The sequence below is a fragment of the Canis lupus genome, chromosome 16, assembly GCF_011100685.1.
Source record: "Canis lupus familiaris isolate Mischka breed German Shepherd chromosome 16, alternate assembly UU_Cfam_GSD_1.0, whole genome shotgun sequence".
Lineage (NCBI taxonomy): Eukaryota > Metazoa > Chordata > Mammalia > Carnivora > Canidae > Canis > Canis lupus.
Genome location: NC_049237.1, coordinates 12,110,486 through 12,136,710, shown reverse-complemented (window position 1 = coordinate 12,136,710; position 26,225 = coordinate 12,110,486). Strand labels below are relative to the sequence as shown.

Here is a 26,225-nt window from a genome sequence, read left to right as displayed (position 1 = left end):
CCATTATTATTATGCTTTACTTTACAGATGGGGTAGCTGAGGTTTTAGGGAAGTTAGTCCTGTGTTCCCAAACACCTACTATGTTGCAGAGCTGGTGATCTGTAGGAATTCGAGGTCCATGATTATATTGTTACCTCTGCAATTTCCAGCCTAGACTACATTTCCTTCCTTACCTCCTCCAAGACCTGAAATTTACTGGGGGTTGTGTTTGTGGGCACCAGTTTCTGTTTTCATGCTCTCTCTATCCACCTGGTCAGGGATGTGGTGTATGAGCCTGCATGACACCAAAGGACACCATCTGTCCTTGTCAGGCTGAGATTGGCTAAGGATTTGTTCTGGAAGGGCTGTGGACTGTAACTCTCAGCGACTAGAAAAGTCTCCTGAGAAAGCTGTTCCTGAACAGACACTCCAAATCTATGCCCTATAAGACAGTCCTTGCCAACCTGCACCTTCAAACAAGCATTCAACATGAATGTGTGGAAAACAAGGCTCAGTCATGTCAGCCCCATTCAGAGAGATGGTCCTGGACCTCCTTCCTCATTTTTTTCTGGTCTTTAAATGATTATTATTTGATTCCTGACCCCCTTGGTTTTGTATCTGACAATAAAATTTGGCTTCTCTAACCTGGTCCAAAAAACTCCTTAGATCACAGTTTTATTTGTTCTTCATGTTCTTGGCTTGTGTAAAGCTTGAGTCCAGCTCAGCATCAGCAGCTGTGATCTCTTCCTAGCTGCATGGTGACCCCGTTTTGGCCCTCTGTGATGGTGGCGGGGGGCTCAGGCCAAGTAGAACTTCAGCCCAATAAAAATGTTCACTAGCGGGGACACCCAGCGGGCTCAGTAGGTGGAGCGCATGACTCTTGATCTCAGGGTCATGAGTTTAAGCCCCATGTTGGGTGTGGGGCTTACTTAAAAAAAAATGTTCGCTGGCTTTTAAAATACACAGTGCCCTAGAATGAAGCGGGATTCCCTCTTACTACTAGCCAGCACTGTCCATTCTTAGACGTTGTTATTGAAACTGAACTGTCTTTACACAATGCCCCCTGTCTGAACAAAAAGCCAGCCATGTGTATATTCTCAAGGTTTTGAAGTCCAAATGTTTGGCTCTACGGGAACCCTCGCATCTGTAGGCATGAAACGTACAAACACCCAAGCATTTGGACGAAGAATGAAAAAGTCAGCAAATACAGGGAACTTTGGCATCTGTAGAGATAAGTGGAAGAGCTGACCAGTCTTCTAGTTGTTTCAGGCAGGTGTAGACAAAGTCCTGGCATTTCTTACATCAGCACAGACTGCGATTAAAGACCAATCCAAGTCAAATGAAATCAAAGCGAGGGGCAGAGTCTAATAATCACCTCTCTGCCCCCTTTTTCCAGCTTCTGGACTCAGGGACATGTGTGGACTTGCATAGCCTTTGTAACCGGCTTTCTCGCTCTCGCCTGTCTCAGGAGGCAAAATAACTCCCTTATCCCGACATACCGCAGCTGCTTAGATATGGTGATTTAACCTTCTTAAGAGCAAAATCCCATTACTCTCCCTATCCACAACTACAGTAGGAAGAATATAGCCTAATAGATTGATATAAGTAGGCTAGCTAAAAATATCTCATCTATACCACATCTATTCTAAAAAACCTGAGACCTTTATTAAGCTGAAGATTTCCGGGAGTAAGTGCATTTGGCTTAAGGTCAATTTTCGCACAAGCTCTACTGCTTTGTAATTTTCAGAGTCCTCACTGCCTTTGGGAAGCAGTGGGAAGACTTTGGTTTGTTTTTATTTGCTTATACGCTAGCTACCCTTTGTGCTGTTGTGACGATGGAATGTGGTATGTGTGCTGAGTTCTTTTCTGGGTCAAATATGTCAATTCCTCATGTACTCACCCCTCATCTCTACCCCAGTAACATTTATTCATCACACTGCTTATGTTTTTGTGGACTGTGGGTCAGGGGGTAGAGGATGGAGGACACAGCACAACAGAATGGCATATCCATGGTCATATGCCATTATATACAAAAACTCACATGTTTTCATTCTATCAAGGTATTCCATGAGCCTTGCTTCCTTATGCCTCTTTGTTTCCTTTCCATTCTATTGTGAGATGATTTAGATCATCCTGAAAGCACATTCTTTAATGAAAACATCAACACACCCTATTTCCTTTGAAGAGCAGAATCAAAGGAAAGCAAACAAGCAAAGCAGAGAAACCCATCGTGCGGGCTGGGAAGATGTTGGTAGCCTCTGGAATGCTTGGATCCGAGCCCTTCACTGTAGTTTCTGCAAGCTAGAGGAGCTCCGGGCAAGGTCCATCCTCGGTGTCTGGCAGGACAGTGCCCTCTGCCTTCAAACCCCTTTACTTCCCATTCAGAATTCCAGAGCTTATGGTGGCTGTCTCGCTCAGCTGCGGAGACTGGCTCCTCTGTCCCACAGACATCTGCTGTGTTCCAACCATGTGCTACACCTGCAAGTGGGCAACTACTTGGAATTGCACCTCTAGGTCAATGGATCCAATGCTAGTTACACCAAAATTAAGCATTTATTAGCTTTAGGCAGAGGCATGTCTTAAAATATGTACAGTTAGACATTGGCAAAATAGTCAAGTTATTCCCATAGCATAAGAACAAATTTCTGATCCCCAAGTATTCAAAATTTAAATAAGGGTTTTCCCTTCCTGTCAATTATACTTAGCCCTCTGGGCCTCTGCAATAGGTAGAGGTAGAAGGCAAACATGTCCAGCTGGTTTTTTTTGGGGGGGGGGGAGGGAGTGGTTGGTAAAGGCTTTTCCTTTCCTTCACCCCACATTTCTCCCTGAGCTCTTCCACACTTTCAGAAGAAGCAGGGAGAAACCTGCCTTTCCTTTCCCCTGGCACTGCTCAGGGCCACAGGAAGGAGGGTGGGGTGACTTACCTACTTGGTGAAATGATGGGAAGGGCCTCCGAGCATGTGCAATGCAGCATCTTCTTAGCTAGCAAAGCTCTACTGCTAAGTCTTGCTCTGCGAAGCATTCTCTGAACCCTCTCACGCTGGGAATTATGTTTTCTCCCTCCATCCTCTAAACTTACGTAAGCCAGATATCAGCTGGGGCCTCCCAATGTCGCACGGTATAGCTAAACTTGCTATTTAGGAAACCTGCTGTTTCTTCAAATTCTAGGGATGAAGAGGTTGTTGGAGTCAGGCCACCACCACAGCCTGCTGGTCCCTTAGTCTTTGTCTGTGTCCCAGGCCCACACCTTGGCAGCCCAGATATGACCGCAGATGCTTCTTCAGTGGCCAGAGTCCCATTCGCACCTGTTGAATGTTTCCTGGAGTGGGGTGCTTGAGGGAGGGGGCACCCCAGCCCTTCACACAGTGTTCTGCACCCTGCTGACTTCTCTTCTCCTGTCTTCCTGTTGGCCTCCCCCTCCCCCTCCTCTCGCTCCCCTCTCTTCCCCTCCCCCCACACCCAGCTGTACTTCCTCCCCAGCAGAGCTGCCCTGCCTTCCTTCTCCTTGGAAGCCCTTATGCCCAGGACATCATCTATGCCCCTCAGGGGTTCACTATTAGGCCCCAGCATTCACCAACTTACTCTTCCAGACAGTCTCCCCTCAAAGAGAAATTCTGGAGGCAGTTATGCAAGGTGATAATTTTATCCCCGGCACTGCTTGCGCCGTTTGGGTGGTATGTGTACCCACAGTGGTGGGGTGTGCAGTACTTGTGAGGTGGTTGGGTGTTCTATGTTGCCCCTGCTTGCAGGGTTATGCCCCTCCCTGCTCCGATTTCTGTTCAGGTACCCCTTGGCCACAAAGCAGTTGTCCTTTGGTGCGCCCGCCCCAGGTTCCCTACCTGTAGGTCAGGGGGAATTACATATGTCTAGGATGTTCGTGGGAGAACTTGGCAGGGAATTTCCACTTGGGCAGCTCATTCTTACTGAGCTGACTGAAGGGTCTCCTTTCTTCCGTTTTAACTGCTCCTCATCCCTCCAGAGTCCAGACCATCCTCCACTCCTGTTTTCAGTGGCCACCATCTTTTCTCTCCCTTCCATCAGGTCTCTGAAAAGAAAATCTTCGTCTTTCACTTAAGTGGAAGTGGGCTTGTTTTTAATTTTTTTTAACTTTCTTTTTCTGCTTTAGTGTAACTAAGGAAGAGAAAATGGCCCTGTGGACAAGTAACAGGGAAGAGAGGAGGGAAATACATGCATGGCCACAGAAGGGTGCACAGGTTGTGCACTGCACAAACGCAGGGTTCCATTTCACATGAACAGTGATGTGATACGCAGAATGGGGTTTGCAAACTAGTGACAATGCTTTCTTTGATCTGACTTCTCTCATTCAAGGGTGGTGTGGATGCATGGTGAGAGTGATATACTTTGAGCCCAAAAAGTCCCAATTTGAACCACTCAGTTCAGGCACTATCTCACCAAACAGCTGTGGACTAATCTCTTAATATGTCAGAACCCCAGTTTCTTTATGAAAGGAAAGCCATAGCATCTTATTTATAGAGTTGCTACAAAAAAGAAACGAGATCTTCTATTAATTGCCTATTATGCATTAGGTACTCAATAAATGTCATTTTCCCAGTAGTGTTGTGCTGGTTGACGGTGTGGTTGCCAATCTCACTTGAAAGATGAAAACATTCAGGGCCTTTCAGAGAGGCTGAGTATATCTGTTGGAGGATGAAAAAGGTACAGTTATTCCTCTTAGAACTTAATTGAAGAAAATGACAGATTTGTCAAGATATGTGCCCCATTGAGGCAACTCAAAGAGTTGTAGTCTTAACGCCCACCACGACAACCTATTGAGCACACACTCTGTGTTAGGTGCCTCCATGTATTATTGTCCATCTGAACACTGCATCCAAGACCCCATCCCTGGAATTCTGTGTCCTTATAAAGCATGAAAGGCAACTTTTCTTTGCTTCCCATCCCTCTTCCTAGTGTTGCCTGGTGCTTTTGTAGATCTTTGGATTTCTTCTTCTTTTTTTTTTTTTTTTTGGATCTTTGGATTTCCCAATCTGGTCTGTTTCCATCAGCTCTTCTGACCCTTTTGACTGTTTACTTACTTCTGAGCAGGGAGCGGGAGACATTCTCCACAGATGAGCCCAAGACGTGGGGCTGTGAGCCGGGTGGCGCCCTGGAGCGAGCTTGCACCTACTGCGAAGGGCCAGTGGTATGTGTCTCCCCACAGCTCAGGAGCAGGTGATGTCATCATGCTGGTCCTTGAAATCAGCCCCGGTGGGAGTATCTGCAGTAAGGAAACCAGCAAATGGTGCAAAAGCAGGGCCACTCTTGCAAGAGAGCTGATTCACCAGCACGCTGCTGGCTTGCCCACGGCAGCACTGTGGCTGGCCCACACGCTCGTGCAGAAAGCCTACCGGGATGCTTCAGACTTGAATGGGGGAGCTTGTAGGAAGCCTGTACTTCACAGACATGCTTTAAATAGGGGAATTTCGGGTACACAGAGTTTCTACTTCTATGAAGCCCCAAATTGAAGAAGACGAGTAGTAGGTCCTCAAAAACTATGCTGAAGGGTACCTTCCAGGGACCAGGTACATCTTTAGCATCACCTCCTGGACCTGGCAAGAGCTTAACGTGCTCAGAGATACCTTATTTTGCTTATAATATGCTGTGTCAGTGTAGTCCAGCAATTAGACAGGAGGGCCCAGGTCTTCTAGAAACCTGGTGAGCTAAAATAAAATAATGGGTTGACCTATCCTGGACTTCAGGGCTTCCACACAAGGTGGCGCTCTCTTCTTAGGAGAAGGAGGCAATGAGCACCATTCTAACTGCTGAACCAGCAGCCAGAGAGCCGGACTCCTCTGCAGGCTGTCGCCTATTGCATTAGGTCAACTTAAAAAAAAAAAAAAAAAAAAGTGGGTTTTTTTTTTTTTTGTTTTTGTTTTTTGTTTTTTGTTTTTTGTTTTTAATTTTTAGGGCAGTTGGTTTGACCTGAGTGATATTCAGGGCAAAGTCACTGGCCTGCTGCCTTACTAACATGTATCTGGGATCTTATGACTCAGCGTTATTATTTTCATTCCTAGGGGAAGGGGAGTTTGACGTTCCCAGATGAAGGAGAGGACGATATAACTGACCCCCTACTTCTAATAAGTGACCAATAGGTTCGTCCATCTCCAGACAGAAGACAGAGAAGGTGTAAGAATTCTCTGTACAACCTGCTTCTGAATGCACGGTCCCTCCTGTTCCCATCACCTCCTCCTACGCTCTGCGGGTCAGCATTTCACATCTATGATTAGATTCTACTGCTGGTTGTAGGGATCTGAGGGAGCAAATGCTGCTCAGGTGAGGGAAGTGGCCCTCACAGTCCCTGTCACTGTCCCAGCCCCACATAGATGTGTGGGCACTGATCATCTACTTGAGGTGCTCCCCTCACCATCTCCGATGCTTGCCTGGGGCCTTGCTTTGGCCAACTGGCCAGCCCTGGAATTTTTATTTTTCTTGGCAGTCTGCTGCCCCCTGAGCACCCCAGTCTGAGGCTGTGCTTTTTGCTTTGGCCCATTTTGGTCACAGATGCCAGCTCTTGCTCCCTGACCTGGGCTGGAACACAGGCCACATGCCCTACTGGCTGGCTCTTGTTTCCCCCAGCTGTCACCTCCAGTATTGTTTGCAGAGCTTCCTGCTGATTATGGCTCCTCGGTCTGCCCCTCTGCTTCTCTGAGCTGAGCCCTGTTCTTGCATCCTCCCCAGAAGCCATTCCCATGCTATTGGCTCTCACTTTCCTCCAATGCCAGTTGCCCTGGCTCCTGGGCATGTCAAAGGGCTGTTCCCCAAGCCCTTTGCTTCAAATCTGCTCACCTCAGGTTGTTCCTCTGTCTCATCAGGAAGCCAGGAGCCTTCTTCAACTTTACAGGTCTGATCTCAGGATCTTTCTTGTAGGAGGAATCATCCTTGGGAAGTGGGGTCTTGGGAATTTTGTAAAGTGAATGTCTCATTTCTTTTCTGAAGTTTGAGGAGGCTGCCCACATCTTGCACAAGTTGGATTATTCCACCTCTCATGGTCAAGAGTAAAAGGCACGCCATGACCATGTTCTAACCTTTGCCGTCTTTCCAATGACATAAGCAGGTCAAGATCTGGTCTTCTTCTCCCCAGCTGGTCATGACCAGGACCTTCTGCTTCTAACTTACATCTTACTATACCAGTTTGATGGAATAGCCATAGAAGGTCACCATCTACTCCTTTTCCTCCTTATATTTCAAGAATGCCTGGCTGGAGAGGCATATGAAGTCAAGCGAGAAAGGTGAAGAGATTATATATGAATGCAGAAGGGAAGAATCCAGTTGGTAGGGAAAGCAAAAGTATTTGTGATCACCTGCAGTGAAGACCAAAATAGCCACTCATTGTCCATGCTCACACTGCCCATAGGTGCCAAGAGGTAAGAATGAGCCCTCATTCTTGGGGTGTGTTTGAAGCTCATCAGTCTTTTTTTATCTGTTTCTTTTTTTTTCTTTTAAGATTTATTTACCCATTTTGTAACTAGAGAGAGAGAGAGAGAGAGAGAACAAGCAAGGGGAGAGGGAGAGAGAGAATCATCAAGCAGATCCCTTGCCGAGCACAGAACGTGGCACGGGGCTCAATCCCAGATCATGACCTGAGCTAAAACCAAGAGTTGGATTGCTTAGCCAACTGAGCCACCCAGGTGCCCCAAGGCTCATCAGTCCTTTCTAACACTAAAGGTTCACTTCTCCTGGTGGCCAGTTGTACCGTTTCCTTCCTAACATCACCATGGAGATTTCCTTCCTCAATCCAGGTCTTGATCTGCTTTTGGAATTCAAATCTCTTCTGTGGTGCCTGGGTGGCTCAGTTGGTTAAGTGTCTGCCTTCAGCTCGGGTCATGATCCCGGAGTCCTCGGATAGAGCCTTGCATGGGACTTACTGCTCTGTAGGGAATCTGCTTCTCCCTCTCTCTCTGCCCCTCCCCTTGCTTGTGTGTTCACTCTCTTTCTCAAATAAACAAATAAAATCTTAAAAGAAAAGGAATTCAAATTTCTTCTAGTCTTTTTCTGGCATGGTGATACAGTAATGTCATCAATGGTCCCCATTAATGAACTCTCTGTATCTCTGCCCTTTGTGTGTGGCTTTGCAGGATGTGTGACTTGCTGCGGCCAACGGGATGGGAGCAAATTAGACTGAAGTATAGACTTGTGAAAACTCGTTTGCTTTCTTCCTCATCTTCAACTTCTGCTACCTTATGTGAGCAAAACTGGGCTAGCTCCTGGAGACTGAGAGGCACATGGAGCTGAGTCATCCCAGCTGGGGCCATCTTAAACCAGCTGGCCCTCAGCTGATCTGCCAAACACATGAGTGAGCCTGCTCAGATTAGCAAGATGGTTCAGCCAATCCATCGACTCAAAAGCAAATAGAAATATCTATTTTTGTACTCCACTGGGGTTTTGTGGTTGTTTGTTCTACAACAACATTGTGGCACTAGATGGCTGATACTGGCATAGGACGGGAGTGCCATTGGAGTGTTCCTACCCCTGAGATTCTGGGAGTTATTGGGCTTGCCTCATATCTCTTTGTTGCTCTAGACTAGTGGGAGTAGACTGGGAAAAGGCTGGGAGATTCTGGTGACATTTTTTAAATAAAAAAGAACACAGAAGATCATGGCTCTTTGAGCCAGACACGTGTAGGTCTGGTGTCCATCTAAACATAGTGGGAGACTTTGGTAGTCCTCACCCGGGTTCCATTACTGATACCTCCTGGTCACTAGGCTTTAGCCTATCTGAGTTGAAGAAGTGAGCTTCTCCTGTCTGAGAGGCACCACTTGTGGACTTCGGATCTATCATAGCGTGACCCAGCACTTGCCCATTTGGAACTAGAGTCAAACAATTTAGGCTTCATTACCTGAATTATTGCAGTAACTCCTTAACTTGTGTCTAGACCAATCCATCCTGTTCACCACTGTCAGATATATCTGTCCCAGATACCACTTTATTTCTAAATTCTCTCTTTTCTACTCACATAAATAGAGTGGTTCCCATGGCCTTTTGGACTCAGCCCAAACTGAGTCTGTTACATTAGTGGCCCTATAATCTGCCCACCTTAGTTATTTATTCCCATGTTCTTCTGTTTCCTCCTGTCCCAGTGTCCTCACACCCTCTGGCCCAGGGCAGGTTCTTTGCCTTCCTTGATGCCTTTATCTCACTCTTTCTTCTCCTTTCACCTGCCCCAACCCACACCTCCACTACATCTATGCTGAGCCTACTTGCTCTTCAAATGTCGACTCAGCCCTTCCCTTGTTCATGAAGCCTCCTTGATAACTCAGAAACTGTTGATATTTGCCCACTATTTTGAGAAGCTATAAACCTTATAACTAGAAGAGAACCTCACAGCCTTCCCTTCCCTCAATGGCCAGTCACCAAGAGGGCAAAAGCCATTGGCAAATAATTTAGATGAGTTCTCACTAGAAGGGTCAGCTCACAGCTTTTCTTGTTCTGAGGGACCAGCTACTAAGGAACGTGTGATCTTTTTCTCATTCTGTAAGCTGGCGAAGAAGAGAGAAAGAAAGTAAACACTGTTCTGTATAGTAATAGGATTTTCTGTCCTCATGGATGGAGATGGTGCCTAGGAGATTATTATCTTCCCAGTGGAAGCTACTGTCTTTGAGCATTGTTTGGGCTGTGCTGTGTGTGTGTGTGTGTGTGTGTGTGTGTGTGTAAATGGACCTGTTTCAACAGATCCAATGGTTAAAGAAACAGTACATAATCTTTCAGATGAGAGATCACAAAGGCAACTTAACCTAGAAGATTCTGCTGGACCCATTAGGAAAGTGGGAATTCCAAATCCATTGGGCTGCTCTTGGGAATTGAGGTGTTAGTGGCCATCAGTGGCAATCTAGGAAAGTTCTCAGGACCTGCCTCCAGACTACGTGAGGTAGACCTGAGAATAATACTAACAGGGGTAGAGGAGGTTGTGGCGGACGTTGACGTCACTGTTGGTGCACAGGGCTCTGGTTTTCCCAGCAGATAATTGGAGATTCTGACTTGGGATGAAAGGAGATGCTTTGAGCAGAGATAGGGGGATTTCAGGTCTGAGGACTGGGTTAGGTATGAAGGCTGCACCTTATGTGGAGGGCTTAACACCTTAGATGCTTTCCCTTTGCAGTCTGACAAAGTCCTATTCATGTAATGCTCAGCTTTATCTCTTCCCCTTCAATGTCAAGTTCATATTTTTAATGAACCTGAGTTTTGAGTATGCTCCAGTGAAGCCTGGCATGGAGAAATGGGAACTGGGAGGTCGGAGTGAAGGGTAATGGGTGCCTCTTAGCGTTCTCAGGGGTTTCTGAAATTTTTTTTAAGATTTTATTTTTTTTTATATGAGAGAAAAAGAGAGAGAGCACTAGCAGGGGGAGGGGCAGAGGCGGAGGGAGAAGCTGACGCCCCGCTGAGCAGGAAGCCTGACTTGGGGTTCCAACCTAGGACCCCAGGATCATGAACTGAACCAAAGGCAGATGCTTAACCGGCTGAGCCACCCAGATGCCCCTTCTGATTGTTTTACAACACTTTTTTAACTTTATAATTTTAATTCAGTGAAAATGTAAAAATGTTAATCTAAGATTTCCTGGATGATCATTCGAAGCTGTCATAATATTTTCATGCTGGCATTTACAATTTTTGTACCCAATCCCATTTGTGCCAAGTGAAAGTCAAATGAAGTCACAGTGGTTGTATGAATGAAGCTTTGTAGCTTCAAATAAGGAAGTTTGAGTGGGGGAGAACTGTGTCCTCTTCCAACGTGGAGCTGGGGAAGCACGCTGGAGGCCAAAGAACTTGCACCTGTACCACTGCACTTTCACATCGGCATTAGCAGGGTTCTCCAGAGAAACAGAACCAATAGGATATGTAAAGATATATAGAAAGAAGTTTATTATGAGGGGCTGGCTCATATGATTATGGAGGCTGAGAAGTCACATGACTTGCCATCTCCAAGCTGGAGGCCCAGAGAAACTGGTTGTGTGGTTCCAGTCCAAACCCAGAAGCCTGAGAACCAGGGGAACCAATGATGTAAGTCTCACAGACTGAGATCTGATGCCTGAGAACTGAAGTGCGGATGCCCAAGGGCAGGAGAACCTGGATGTCCTAGCTCAAGGAGGGAGCAAATTCACTCTTCTTCCACATTTTTATTCTATTCAGGCCCTTGATTAATGGGATGATGCACTCCTGCATTGGTGAGAGCAATTTTTTCAAAAAAACTCATCTACTGATTCAAATGTTAATTTCTTCTGGAAACCTCATTACAGACACACCCAGAAATCATCTTTGTGTGTGTGTGTGTTTGTTGTTGGTTTTTTTTTTTTTTTTTTTTTTTTTGTGTTTGTTTGTTTTTACCAGCTCTCTGGGTACCCCTTAGCCTAGTCAAGCTGACATGTAAAAGCCAGATATGCCATGGTTCAGCTGAGTTGCATACTTTGCAACTTGTAGCTTATTAAATGTAAGTAAAGTAGTAAATTTACAACAAAGAAGTTTTCTTCTGTGAATACAGACAATAGTAGGATTAAATTCAATGCAGATTCAAGAGTGTCATAATGATAATCTCATGTTCAACTGAATTAGACAGTTTTACAGTGTTATCAGATGATACATCACTAAAAGAGGCAGCTGAGAATTGCATGTGGCAAGTTTTGGTTAAGTGTGAGGTTTTATTATTCTGAACTAGGAGGCAAAACCTTATAATCATGAGTATCATTTTGAACAGCACTCTTCCATAAGTAAGCGCTCTCTGAATTAGTATTCTCAAAGTCAAAATACAAAGCCAGCGATTAAATAAGAACCAGTCCTGAGGCTCTCTCTTTCTATTATTAAAGAGCACTAATTCACTTTCAGCAAAAACAGTATCATTGAATTGGTGTTGCTAATTTGAAAATTATTTGGCTTTTCAGGAATTTTTTCGTGGCATGCAATTTAAAAATTTGCCTGGGTGTTTATAAATTTAAAGCATTTATACCAACTTTTATGTTTATGCATTTTTTTTAAAGATTTATTTATTTATTTGTTTATGATAGACAGAGAGAGAGAGAGAGAGACAGAGAGGCAGAGATGCGGGCAGAGGGAGAAGCAGGCTCCATGCCGGGAGCCTGACGTGGGACTCAATTCCGGGTCTCCAGGATCAGGCCCTGGGCCTAAGGCAAGCGCTAAACCGCTGAGCCACCCAGGGATCCCTGTTTATGCTTTTTTTTTTTTTTTTTTTAAAAGGTTTTATTTATTCATTCATGGGAGACAGAGAGGAGAGAGGCAGAGACACAGACAGAAGGAGGAGAAGCAAGCTCCATGCAAGGGACCTGATGTGGGACTCAATCCTAGGATTCCAGGATCACGACCTGAGCTGGAGGCAGATGCTCAACCACTGAGCCACCCAGGCGTCCCTTTTATGTTTACACTTATTCAAGTAACCTTATAAAAATTTTAAGTCACCCTGGAAGGTCTCTGAAATTTTTTTCCTTTTAGGGGACTATTTGTTACTCTGGCTTGAGAAAAACTATGATTTGGAGGGAAGATACTTGTATTATGTACAAATTATTGGCACTACAAATTTGTCTTCTTTTCTCCTCTGATTAATTTTATGCCTTCTAAACTTAGCTCCCCAAGTATTTATCATGCTTTTTTGGTGTGCTCCATAGCACCTGGCACAATATCGGGCACATAATAGCTGGTCAGTAAATCCTGGCAAACGGGAATGGTCTGGGCTCTGTGAGTGCCATGAAACTGGGAATGGAGTCAAAAGAAGTCAAGTGATGTGCATCCCTATCTTGCAGAATTTTTTAGCTAGACTGTAAGTTCTGGTAGCCTAAGGGTGCCCACATACCGGGGAGGTGCTCCATCAAAGCTTAGAAAGTAAAAATGTCTTATCCTCGGTAAAAGGAAGGAAAAAATGAACAATGATCTTCAGAGACCTATGCCTGTACACCCAGGGCCTTACTGCTGCTGTACACCTATGAGGTGCCTTAACATCTGTACTTCCAAGTACATGTGTGCGCACACACGTGCACACACAGATACACGCTCTCTCTCTTTGCAAGGCAATATGACAGTCCAAAATAGAACACTGCAATGGGGTAGGCCATCTGAAGCCGTGTCCCCAGAAGGCCTTCCCTGCATCTGGAAATCTGACCTGAGCAGCTCAAAGGGGGTAACCCAATCCTGGTCACATTTTCAGTGACTTCTCAAGTATCAGCTGCCTTCCTGATGCATCCCCGGGGCTGAATTTCCCTATGGACCATTTCAGAACCAGAACCTGTCAGTATGGGATTAACTGTGACTGAAATTGTAGGCATCTGGGGCAGCTCGGCCCTCCAGGAGGTCGGCCTCACCGCCGCCAGTCAGGGGCCACGCGACTCTGAGCCGATGCACCTGCTGGGTGGAGGCCAAGAGTGGGATCTGTTTCCTAAGATGCGGAAATAGAGCAAGAGGGAGATGCCAGCTTCCCCCTGCCCACCGGAACTCCAGGGCTTAGGGTCAAGACTGGCGATAGGGCCAGGCCCTCTGTGGGTGGGCCCAGGAATCTGAATTTTAACAAGATTCTCCAGGAGAGTCTGGTGCCCACCACAGGTGGAAACCTGTGAGCTTATTAAGGCTGTTAATGCTGTTGGCCTTTCCAGCTGAGGTTCCAGTGTGATCTCCTCCGGTGGAGGGCTTCCCCCCGACCCGCCCCCCAGATTAGAATGGTCAGGAACTGAGCTGTGGCCTCCCTAACCTCCCTCCACCACCAAACCCCTACTTGTTGCTGCTGCTGCAGACCTTGGGGCCGTGGGGCTACGAGCTGCTCTGACATGTGTATACCAGTCTCCTGATTTAAAATGACCTCCTTGGGGATCCCTGAGTGGCTCAGCGGTTTAGCGCCTGCCTTTGGCCCAGGGTGTGATCTTGGAGTCCCAAGATCGAGGCCCGTATCGGGCTCCCCGCATGGAGCCTGCTTCTCCCTCCTCCTGTGTCTCTGCCTCTCTCTCTATGTCTATCATAAATAAATAAATAAATAAATCTTTAAATAAAATGACCTCCTCATGGCCAGGGCCTTGCCCTTCGTCCTGGCTGCCTCCGTCCCCTGCAGCTGGCAGCTGGCTCCCCTTCCTTTGCATCGGTCCCGCGCCAGCCAGTGGTGGAGGGAGGAAAGAGCTACAGTGGCTGCTGTCGAGTCCGTCTCTGGCCCGTGTTATGGGCCGCGAGGATCGTCTGGACCGAGGCAACCCCGATGGTGATCAGCAGGCCAAGGGCAGGTGCCCAGGATGACTCTTCTCCGGGATCGGCTCCGGGATCACCGAGGGAGGACAGGATCAGAATCCTCTCCCGCCTTTCCACTCGCCTTCCTGCCTCTGCCTTCCCTGCCGGCTTCCCCTTCTCCACGAGCCACTGCGTTCTGGAGCCGACCCGAGTCGAGACAGTGTAGCTGCGCCTTCTTATCCGTAGGCTTAAGAGGGCAGATCCCCTTCCCTGGACCTCAGGGCTGGCAGAGGAATTTGGCCTCATCACGTCCCTAATTCAGGGTGCTTGTCACCCCATAAATAACCCTTATGATCCTGAAGGGCAAGTATAGCCATTCCAGAAAAAACCAACCTGAGCACAGGAAGACTGGGCCTGGACAGCCAGACAGCGTCTCACTTTTGGCAGCGAGGAGCCTCCCTTTCTCCTTCTCTTTCCCATCACCATCAAGTCTACCAGATGTCTGGACTTCCGGGTGCTTTCGACAAATCCAGGACCCACTGTAAGCTGGCTTCTCAGTACAGTCACCCAGGGAAATTTTGAAAGGGACACTGGCCTGCTCCTCGAGACTGTCATTCAGGCAAGCTGGGACTGGGCCCTGACATCTGTATTATTTTCGGTCGTGATGAGCTTGGGAAGCACAGCCGTGGGTACAAAGGACGACGACACCACCCTGGCCTCCGGGAGCTTGCGGTCTCGTTGGGGTGGGCGCATTAGATACTGGAGCACAGTGTTCTAGCAAGTTAATCGAACTGCGAGAGCCCGTGTTGGGAAAAAGAAGCGGTAGGGCACAGGCCAGTCTTTCCACAGTGTGTCATTGTGGGGTATTTGTTTATTAAAGATTTTATTTATTTATTCATGAGACACACAGAGAGAGGCAGAGACACAGGCAGAGGGAGAAGCAGGCTCCCCATAGGAGCCCGATGCGGGACTCGATCCCGGGACCCCAGGATCACGCCCTGGGCCAAAGGCAGGTGCTCAACCCCTGAGCCATCCGGGCGTCCCTGATTGGGGCTTTAGATGTGAAATCCCCTTACTTCCCAGACCCTTCATAGGCTGCTTGTTTTGTCAAGGATCGGAGAAGGTGAGCTGCATGATAGGCTCAGAGGCTCACTGAGCTGGGAGGTGTCCTATCTAATCCCAAGCCCCTGGTTTATAGTTGAAGACACTGAGTTCCAGAGAGGTGAGGTGACCTGCCAGAGGCCACACAGCCAGCTGCCGGAATTGCTGGGTTAGCTCAACACCCCACCCACAACTTCATCTCCGGGCCCTTCCACAGAACCTGCTCTGACCACCCCCCAACCCTACTCGGCGGGTTCCACAGGACTCTAGTACTTTGGGCTCTGCCTCTCACGGCTGCCAAGTGATGGAAATCCACAGGAAGACCTAGACTTGGGCCCAAAATGACTGCTAAGTGTGTCTCTTACACTGGGGTTCTGAGCCATCCTGAGGGCATTGGGGGCAGAGCTGGCCGCACTGAACAGTATCCCTCCCCCACCCTAACCTGTAGTAATCCCGCTCTGGGAAAACCTAGTTAAAATAAACATCCACAGCAACACTGAAGCCAAGAGTCGACATTTGGCCTGGTCGTCAGTAGAACTGCTGGGGGAGAAGAGAGAAGCCAGATGGAAAAACAGCCTCAGAGATGAGGAAGTGAGTGGGAGTGGGGAGTACGGAAAAGAACAAGCACTATTGTTTGGAAGCTGAAACAATTGTCTCTCCTTTGTCTGTGGTGACGCAGGAGAGGGTGCTGGGAGATGAGGTTTCTCTTCTTTTTCTAGAAAGTCTGTTCTCTGAATCACCTCCTTCATCCTCCTGTTGGTGTCTTGGGTGATATGACCCCAAACAGTTACACCAAGGTGCTATGCTCTAGGGAGGGCTCTGCTGCCTCTAATCTTTCCCGTGGATTATAGATTTTTACATTTTTCACCTTTATAATGTAGAGCAGTATAATCAGCTTTTCATCAGGTCCAGAGACTGAAAGGGAGGGGCCTAACTTTACAAGTCAATGACACACACACACACACACACACACACACACACGAATCAAAGACCAAGAAAGCAAATGGGCATCTCCATGAACTAACTAGAAGATTTTTCTACCTCTTGGTATTTGAATACAGAAGGAAAATTGCTAGGACAAGGGCATTTGTGAATTATGTCTGCCATATTTCCTGCTGTCAGGACTTACCTTGTTTTCTCCCTTCAAACCAAAGTTCTTCCAGCCGGGGACACTGGGAGACAACTTGCAGGTTCTGAGCACCCTGTTCGCAGTCAGAAAATGCCAAGGGCTCCTAATGCAGGAGCCCTAAAGACCCAACATCTAGCCAACCTTGCGCTAGGCTGCTTTGATCTTGTGTGGTAGGGTAACTAGGCTTTTTCCTCTTCTTTTTTTCACTCCTTTTAAGTGAAGTGTAGTTGATGACGTTCTAGTACTTTCAGAGGGTACAACACAGTGATTCGGCAAATCTGTATGTCATGCTCACAAGTGTAGCTACGGCAATGCCGTTGGCTACCTCCCCTGGGCTGAGCCTTTTTTCCCCGTGACTTGTTCATCCCACACCTGGAAGGCCCACCTTCCCCTTTGCCCATTTTGCCCATCCTGTACCCCTTAGACTCACTAGGTTTCTGCCTTGTACCAGGAACTCTGCACCCACCATCCACCACTGCTCTTTCATGGAGCTGGTTTTCTGTCCTGTGGCCTCAGTCCAGAATTTCTGGCTGGCTCGCTTACCTTCTGGTCCTGCCCAGGGGCTCTGAGGTGTTCCTGTCATTTCTTCTCAGGCTCTGTGAATCCAAACCCTCTGGCTAGAACTCTTGGCTATAAAGCCCCGTTGACTGTCTAGGTTGTTCTATTACGAATCAGGAAAGTCGTGTTGCATCTGTGTTGGACTGAAGAATGGCCCCCAAAGATGTCCATGCCCTCATCCCTGGAGCCTCCGAATGAATAGTTTGGATTATGTGCAGGTGCAATTAAGATGACAGACTTCAAAACAGGGAGATTACCATGGAAGATTGGGCCCCGGTGAGCCCAGTGTAATCGTGGGAGCTCTTAAAAGCAGAACTATCTCTGGCTGAAAGGGAAGAGGTGAGAAGGAGGTGGGGGAGGAGGGGGAGGAGAGGAGGAGATAAATTCCAAGCCCGGGGAGGGTTTGCTGCACCACTGCTGTTCTGAGATGTAGCAAGGACCGGAGAAAGGCCTCCACGAGGCACGTGTGGTTCCAGCTTCCAGCCAGCAAGGAAATGGGGACCTCAGGCCCAGCACTGTGAGCAACTGATCTTATTTATCTAACAACTTGAGTGGGTTGGGAGTCGTTCTCCCCTAGAGCCTCCAGGGGGAACACAGCCCAGCCCATAGCTCGATGTTAGCCCAGTGGGACCCGTGTGGGGCTCGTAACCCACAGAAACTCTGAGATAATAAATTTGCATTCTCTTAAGCCACAAACTTTGTGATGGTTTGTTATGAAAGCAACAGAAAATGAACAGGACACCTCGCGGTGGTACTGATGCAACACAAACGCAGTTACAGGGGAGGCGAAAGATCCGCAGCAATCCTGTTGAAATCACCGGCCCCCACCGAGGTTAGGGAGGTGCTCACTCATCAGACTCCCGAGGTTCTGGAATCATCCCCCTCTCCCCCCATCTCCCAAACGTCTCAGTACTTCTTCTCGGGCCTCGTGTCTTCTCACCCAGGGGTTCCCTAGTGTCGCCACAGGTGGGCAAGGATCGTGAGGAGATGAGCAGCTTGCAGTAATACCTTCTATTTCATGATCACGTATCGTGGTTCCTTAGCTTTACAGTCGCCGTTTCATTTTCGGTCCACAGCAGCCACGTGGGAAAGTTACTATGGTCCTCGTTTTCCAGAGAAGGACGTGGATTTTAAGCTCAGGGAGGGCAAGTGACTTGCCTCAGGCTGTCCGCTCCTTGAGGGGCTGGGACCTGGGTTCGAACCCAAGGTTGTCTGTCATCGAGGCCCTGCCCTCCTTCCTTTCCAGCTTCCCCTTGTTCTGCTCCCCTCCTCGCCCCCTCCCTTGGGCCGCTCCAGGGAACTCTTGGTTTTCCCTAAGCCCGTGTGACACTGCCCACATCTGCTCTCCTGGCCGGTGGAGCCCTCGGCCCAGGTCCCTTGTCTGCCCATTCTGGTCTTGAGGTCTTGACCTTAAGAAATTTCTTCTTTTCTTCTTCTTTTTTTTTTTTTTAAGATTTTATTTATTTATTCATGAGAGACACAGAGAGAGAGGCAGAGACACAGGCAGAGGAAGAAACAGGCTCCATGCAGGGAGCCTGACATGGGACTCGATCCTGGGACCCCAGGGTCACACTCTGAGCAGAAGGCAGATGCTCAACCACTGAGCCCTCCAGGTGTCCTTGAGGTCTTGGTTTTAATGTCCCTTCTCAGGGGCTGCTCTGAGTGGTCCCTCCTCTGCTCCAGCATGGCATATCACTCGTCCCCAGCCCTTCCCAGGGGTCCTAATGATGTGTGCATCTGGCTGTCTGCACTTGGGGTTGCTTGTGGCCCTCCACACTGAGGTGCTGAGGGCGCTGCTGGGCTCCGGGTGGGGACTCTGAGGCCTGGCGCAGCACCTCAGCACGTGCTGTACACACGGACTGAGGGAATATTCTGTTCGGTCTTTTCATTGGGGTTGGGGGGCAGCTCAGCTTGCGAGGTGCGTGGGCCCAGGCGTGAGTGCACAGGAGACCTCGCAAGACAAAAAGAATACCCGGTGTATTTCTGGAAAGTAGGTATTGCATTCAGGTGTGTTTTCAGACCCTCTGGGTTTCCATGAATGGGCTTTGGTTATAGGTAGAAGAGTCTGGAAGCTGTTTACCTTTCAGGCCCTTAAAGGAGGCACGAAAGGAGGTTCTTCTGGGGACAGAGAAAGGAAGGGAATGCGATGTGGCATCTGGAGAGCAGCTTGGCCCCAGACACCATCCTTCCAGGCCCTGTGGCCGTGGCCTCTGAAGAGCTGATGGACAGAGTGGCTTCCAGAGAATTCCAGGGACTCTCGAGTTAAGCAGAGGGGCAGTCAGCTGGGCTCTTCACAGAGGTAAACAAGTGGCTCCAAGTTGTGGGGAAGCTGTGAGGCCTCCACCCTCATTTCCCTTGCCCAGGAGCTCTCCTGCACCACACTTAAAACCAACCAATCTGCTGACGCCCTGGAATCCCAGCCCTAAGTAACACTGGGTCATGAGCAGCTTGCAGGCCTCTCACTGGCTCCTGGGCGGCCCAAGGTCACCACATCTATGTAAGACAGGCCAAGGCTGTGCCCGCCCACCGTCTGGGGTGGTTGCTAACTGCTGATCTAACAATGGTGGCCTGAGCTTAAATTTGGGTCCCATGAAATGAAACTTCCATCTCCTCCTGCAGAGACAAAACAGGCCAATTGCCCATAGAGGATGGCTCTCCTGTTGGATGGCAGGGATTACTAGAAATTTCCATGCCCATGCTGACAAGCGATCGATCCAATCTGTGGTTTTCATTTTTGCAACCTGGTTTCATCTTTGTGCTAAAACAGCGTCACACTAGTAACAAGGCCCAGGTGAAGTGGCAGATGATGGGTGGTGATGGGTGGTTATGGGTAGTGATGGGTGGTGATGGGTGGTTATAAGTGGGGATGGGTGGTGATAGGTAGTGATGGGTGATGATGGGTGGTGATAGGTGGTGATGAGTAGTGATGGGTGGTGAGGGTGGTGATGGGTGGTGATGGGTGATGATGGGTGGTGATAGGTGGTGATGAGTAGTGATGGGTGGTGATGGGTGGTGATGGGTGGTGATGGGTGATGATGGGTGGTGATGGGTGATGATGGGTGGTGATGGGTGGTATTAGGTGGTCAGACTAAATGCCTTGGAGTGTTGGCGTATTTCTCACAGGGAGGGTGCCCCCTCGCTCCCCGCCCCAGCAGGGCTGGATCAGCCACTTCTGGAGGAGCTGTTGCTCCTATGAACATGCGCAGAGGGGAGTCCAGCTGTGCCATGCTCTGGGGGGCATGGGAGAAGCAGGAGGGAGAGACGGGGACCTGGTTTCCTGGGGTGCCATGAAGGGCCAGGCGTGGCTTAAGGCACTTGGCGAGGACGGACCTGGTATAGTCCGTGACAGTCCCTCGTCCCGTGGGAGCCCTGGAGCCATCCGCCTGGGAAGGGGAGCAGGAGGCCGAGTCTGGCCAGAAGATGGAGTTTCGAGACCCTCGGATCCCCAGTGACCGGGGAGACAACATGTTCATGATTCCTGGGTGGCCCAGGGAGTCCGAATCCAGGGTGGGGACTCCGTCCTGACCTGCAGGTCGCAGAGGCCCTCTGTGGCCTCGGTCATGGGCTGGAGACGCCAGGCAGGCCTCGGTGCCAGGAGCAGCGGGTCTCGAGCCAGGGCGGATCAGAACCACACAGGCTGGGCCCCCCAACCCGGGTTTTCTGGGTGGGGGGCAGGGCTGAGAACTTGCATTTCTCACAAGCTGCCAGGCGATGCTGATGCTGCTCCAGGGACCTGGCTCCGAGGACCAGTGTTCTAGAGCCCCTGAGAAGGAGGGCCAGCTCCATAAGAGAACCTCTGCTTTCTGAAAGTTCGAGTTCCGCTGCTTTGCTTCTACTACATTAGTACCTGTTCTCACCTACGGAAATCTGGAGAGGATTCTTGCTTCTAGGGAAGGTCTTAAAGGGGAATTAGCCTTCAGCAGTGGCTTTGCATGGGCTGTATAGAACCAGTAGCGCCTGAGATCTGGGACAGGGGTGCCACCAAGCTCCCTCCCTGCGAACCACACTCAGCATCTCCCCCGATCACGCTGCCAGCTTTGAACTGCCTTTGAGCATCTGTGGTTCCTCTCGATTTATTCTGTGCATCTGTTAGCAAGATGTGCCCTAAGGTATCAGAAAAGCCTAAGAGAGGTGATTTTTTTTGGGGGGGGGGGTGTCTGGGAACGCTTAACATTTTTTCCATATAAATTAATGGTACTGGAATTGCTTCTTTGCTTTATGCCACTTTGGCTAAGGGAAGGATTCCTAGGAATGCCCTACTTTTTGATAGCGGGGGACAGCTGCTCTTGCAGAGGGCCAGGTTTTTCTAGGGAGGGGTTGCTCCTTGCCAGGGCTGGACCACAGAATCCTCCAGGCCAACCCTCCTCTGTTCGTCCTTGCTGACCAGGCTGCCGGGGCTAGCCTGGACAACAGTGGATAATCTTCTTTTTCTGATGCTTTATGATTCCATCCTCTCAGTACTTTGCACAGCTTTTTAATTTCCCTCTTATTAAAATAAAAAGGAGGAGGATCCTGCCATCCTTGAAGACAGATGCCTTTTCAGCTTCGCTTTGGGTGGGAGGCTCTTAGCCACCTACAAAATGAGCATCTTAGAGAGCCCCTGTCTCTTGTGTGTCTGGCAGGGGAGCCAGTGAATAAATGGCCACTGTTCTCATAGGTCAGGCCAAGACTCCAGAGTCCAGCAGCCTGGACCTTCTGGCCACTACCGTTCCGATGCCAAATGTTTTAGAGCAGCACCCAGGGAGACGCTAATGGAGGTGGGTGAAAGACACTACGATCTTGGCAGATGTTTGGTTAGATGGGGGTAAGGCAGGCAATAGAAAATGGAATGTGTGGGGGCTTCTCTTTTCACATCTGGGAGGAAACTGTCTTCTGTAGCAACAAGCTTCTTTCCATGTCCTAGTTTTATAAACTGATCCTACTGGATGGAAGGATGAAGGTTATTGTCCAGGGCATGGGCTCAACCCTTTCATGTCCCCTTTATTTAAAAGATTTATTTATTTATTTGAGAGAGAGCGAGCGAGCGAGAGAGAGCATGTACACATATGAGTGGGGCAGAGGGGTGGGCAGGTGGGCAGAGGCAGAGAGAGAAGCAGGCTCCCCCCTGAGCTGGGAGCCCAACTCAGGGCTTGATCCCAGGACTCTGGGATCCCAGGATCATGACCTGAGCCAAAGGCAGATGCCTAATCAACTGAGCCACCCAGGCATCTCTCTGCGTCCCCTTTATACAAAGGGCACAGAGCCTCTACTTGGAGGGGAGAGGGCCCTTGGAGTGTTTGGTGCCCGGCCCAGGGCCCGCACTCCATGCCCGGTGGCTGCTCTGCTTGTGGCTCCTAGGTCCAAGCAGGCCTTTGCCGTCTGGGGGTGTCCGAGCCTTGCTGTGCCCAGGAACGGGGTCTTTGGGTTCTCTCTGAGCAGGACCAAGGCAGGTGCAAGCAGCAGCTTTTGATTCCTGGCTGGAAACCGAGCAGCCACACGGGGCTACAAAGGCTAAGTGGGGCTGTTAGTGTGAAGTCCCTGTGCAGCGTGTCGGTGGCTCGGGGGAAACCAGGCCCTTGCCCCCCCAGAACTCCGAAGCAGCAGGAATTTGGGCACCAGGCCCTCTTCCCTCCTGTCTCATCTCTGGCTTTGCACGATGCCTTTGGGGCAAGCTTACATTGCTGCGCTGCTGTTGCTTTGGTGGCAGGTGGAAGGAAGGATGACACATGAGGCCGTGGGGGGCTGTCTCCAGCCATTTCCGCACCCTTCTCTCGGCACCCACTGAAGAGCGGCGGGGCCCTGGAGCTCTCAGAGGCTGTGGACATAGGCTGGCGGGTCCTGTGGTTCTGATCTACCATTTGGCCACTTTCTTGCTCCAGGGAGGCCCCTCCCCACCCACTGCTCTGCACTCCAGAGGCTCTTCTCCATCCATCCCGGTGGGTTTCACTTCAAAATGGGCTCTTGTCTCTCAGTCCTCCAGGCCCGGCCCTGTCGCTTCATTCAATGAGCCGAGCCGAGACCTTCGTATCAAGGCCACCCGGGCATGTAGCTGGTGCTGACAAAAGTGGGTCTCTGGCTCTTCGCGTGCTCCCACAGGCTCCTCGGACCCCAGTGGCAGTGGCCTTGGGGCTTGGCCTGTGTTCGCACCGCGTGGAAGGTAGAGGTGAGGCTCCCACCCGAAGGCAGAGGAAGAGACCGGCGCTGTCTCAGGCAAGAGGGCAAAGCAGCTTCACGCATAAGCCCTGATGGTGCCCTCTTGCGCTTCCTCCCTGGCTTCTTCTGCTCGGGGGTTGCGTGTTTTAGTGGGAGACTTGTTTTTCTGAAAACAAAGTTACCTTACCATTTTCTGTGCCGGGAATGGCAAACACCAACCCTGGCAGTGGGTCTCCAGGCATGTGGATGGGTGTACGAGAGCAGCAGAGCTTGCAGGCTTGGGGGGTCCACACCTTCCTCCCCGCCGCTCCTTGGTGCTCTGTCTGGCTTTGTCCAGGGTTGGCCAGAGGCCCAGCGGGAGTGCTTTCTTTATCTTTCTTTCCAAAAGGGTCTGCGTGGACATTCTAGAATCTCCTGGGGAGTGGGTGTGGGGGCACTATCAAACATAAGGCCTTAGATACTTTGATACTCAGCTGACTCCTTCTCCCTCTCCTGTGCTACTGAGGATCGCTCTGTGTAACGGGAGCCGGTACGTGGGGAATGAGGAAAGGGAGAGAATGAATTGCCTGCCTCTTTCACTCCCTCCCCCCCAAAACAGTTACTGAGCCCCTGCTATGGATCTGGCACTTTCTGAGGCACTGGGATATTGTCATGGAGAGGAGGCAGGAAGATAGTGTTTGCTGACATCCTTGGAAAGCTTGCCGTGAAGGTGAGCCTGTAAGACTCTGGTTGAGGGGGGTGGGGAAGCTGACCACCCCCCTCTGTTAACTTTGTAAGCCATTACTGTCTCTCCGGAGACGCCACCCCAGGTAAGATGCTTGGAATGGAGAGTGTTCAAGGTGCCTCTACCAGAGTTTTTCAACTCGCTTGACCAGAGCTAGGTGCCCAGAGACTTGAGTTATGGGTTTAATCCCCAGAGATAACAAGTAACCTATCAAAGAAGGGAAAACCATTCACAGGCAGATAGCTTGCAAATTATGGCTTTGGTTTTGGGAGATGAGGTTCAGGGTAGCCCAACATACTCCTGGTGGAGTGGTGGTGGTGGTGGAAACAACTCAAATGGAAGTTAAAGATGTAATTTGAAGGTCTAGAGTGAGGCATATCCAGAGGAGCTGGCTGACCCAAAGGGGTGTCACAAAACGATAATGATGTTGACCTCCCCGAAGTCTAGGGTCTGCTCCTAGCCTTACAGACTCAAGGCTTGATTAAGTCAGCACCATGAAAGCAGATCCAATGCCTGAGAAAGGTTTGTTCCAACCAAATATATAGGTTTTTGGCTGAAAACAGAATGCCACTTTGTTGGTTTATACTGAAAAACACAGAAGTCCTGCAGATAAAATACACTCTGATGGCCTATACCTGTCTCTTCCCCTAGAACAGTCTTCAGGCCAAGTGTCAATGGTAGATTGCTTAGTGAACCTGGAATCAGACAAACGGAACTAGTTAGATGGTTTGGTGCTGACTAGCCTTAAGTTGTGAGAGTGCGATCAATCACAGCCACGTGTGGGATGTAGTGAACTTGCTCTGATGAACTCGAAACGGGCAGCGTATCATTCCTGAACACACGTCAGGTGGGGATGCCAACTCCATTTCTGATGGCGTGTTCTTGTTTCATCTATGTTATGCCTTCAATCCAGTCTTAGAGGGTTGGGAGTCATTCTCTTTCAGGAGACTTTGTCTCTACTGCAGTTCTTCTTACACAGAACTTATTTAACGGGCAATCTCACATCTCCTGGAGACTTTCTGTTGTCCCCACATACTGCCAAACAAGGAAACACTAACCTGTCATCATCATCAAACACAAAGACCAGGCCATCGATCACTAATTTTTTTTAGTTGGTTAAGACTTAAGTCAGAAATTCTTCTTCCTCTTAAGGATGGTGGAATTTGGTCAGTCAAGTGAAGAAGTCAGACTTAACCTAATGTATTTGATTAGTGAACTTCATGTCGCCAGAGACCATTCTTTTCGAGTTCTGAATGAATGAAGTTATCTTTCTCCATTGTCTTTAAGCTAGAAAAATTCTGGGAAGCTATCTGAGTGTGATGGTTAATTTTATGTATCAACTTGACTGGCCTTGGGATGCCAGATTAAGCATTATTTTGGATGTGACTGTGAGGGTGTGTCCAGATGAGATAAGCATTTGAATTCATGGATTCAGTAAATACATTGGGTGATGTCTACCATATTGAGGAGGACAACCTACTGTGGGAAAGTGAAAAGCGGAGGAAGGAGAAATTCACACCTTTTTTCCTGCCTCTCCTCTCCGATTCTCTCATGCCCTTGACTGGGATTTATACTATTGGATCCCCCTGGTTTTTAGGCCTTTGAACTCAGTAATTTATACCACAATCTTTCTTGGGTTTCTGGCTTGCAGATGGCAGGACTTCTTAGCTGCCATAATTGTGAGCATGTGTCTGTGGTTCTGTTTCTTTGGAGAATCCTGATACACTCAAGGCTGGAAAACCCTCTACAAATTGGATTGGGAATTCCAGATTATGGGGCTATGTTTTAGGGACTCAGAACACAGACTCCTTATAGACGTACAAGAAGGCTGGGCTCCCCATGTTCTGCTGGGTTCTGCTTTGAGACTTGCCCAAGACAGTCCTACTTCTTTCCTTTATGGAGCCTTCGGGAACCCTGCCAGGAATATTAATGACTCTTACCTTGGGGAAAAACAGGATTTTGTACAACCACTCTCTCTAATCCTAGGAGGCTTTATCCTATAACCCAGGGGACATACTTAGGATAGATATACTGAAAAAAAAAAATCTAGTCAAGGGTATAAAAATGAGCTCCCCTAGCCAATGAGTATTTTGTTTTTATCCATTCGATACATTTATCCAACACCAACGCCTAAGTTCTTTGGAGAGATAGAAATAGCATTCCTGCCCACAAGGAATGTATAATCTATTTAAGAACATAAGGCACAGGACCAAGATAGACAAAACTTTGGTTTAGACTTAGCAGATCTGGGTCCAAGGCACAGCTTCAACACTGCTTACTAGCTGAGCAACCTTGGGTAAACCTTGTAAGTTCTGAGTGTCAGGTTCCTCACTGATTCATTCACTAAGTATTTTGAGCCACTGCTATGTGCTAGGCACTGTGTTAGAAGCTAGAGCTGTGTCTTTGAAACTGATGTGCACATACCCTGCCCTCAAAAAG

General features: G+C 48.9%; 1 long non-coding RNA gene across 3 annotated transcripts in view; it reads left to right on the top strand.

Annotated features, from left to right (window-relative positions):
* The window catches only part of LOC102156014, a 63,700-nt gene that overhangs the window by 14,653 nt on the left and 22,822 nt on the right, over nucleotides 1–26,225 (top strand). For 2 of the 3 annotated variants that reach the window (XR_005371267.1, XR_005371264.1), the window contains exon 1: nucleotides 19,554–19,721. The exons of the other annotated variant lie outside the window; for it this stretch is intronic. This is a non-coding gene — a long non-coding RNA (uncharacterized LOC102156014). Of the gene's footprint in view, nucleotides 1–19,553; nucleotides 19,722–26,225 lie in introns of those variants that run through there. 3 annotated transcript variants of the gene reach the window in all.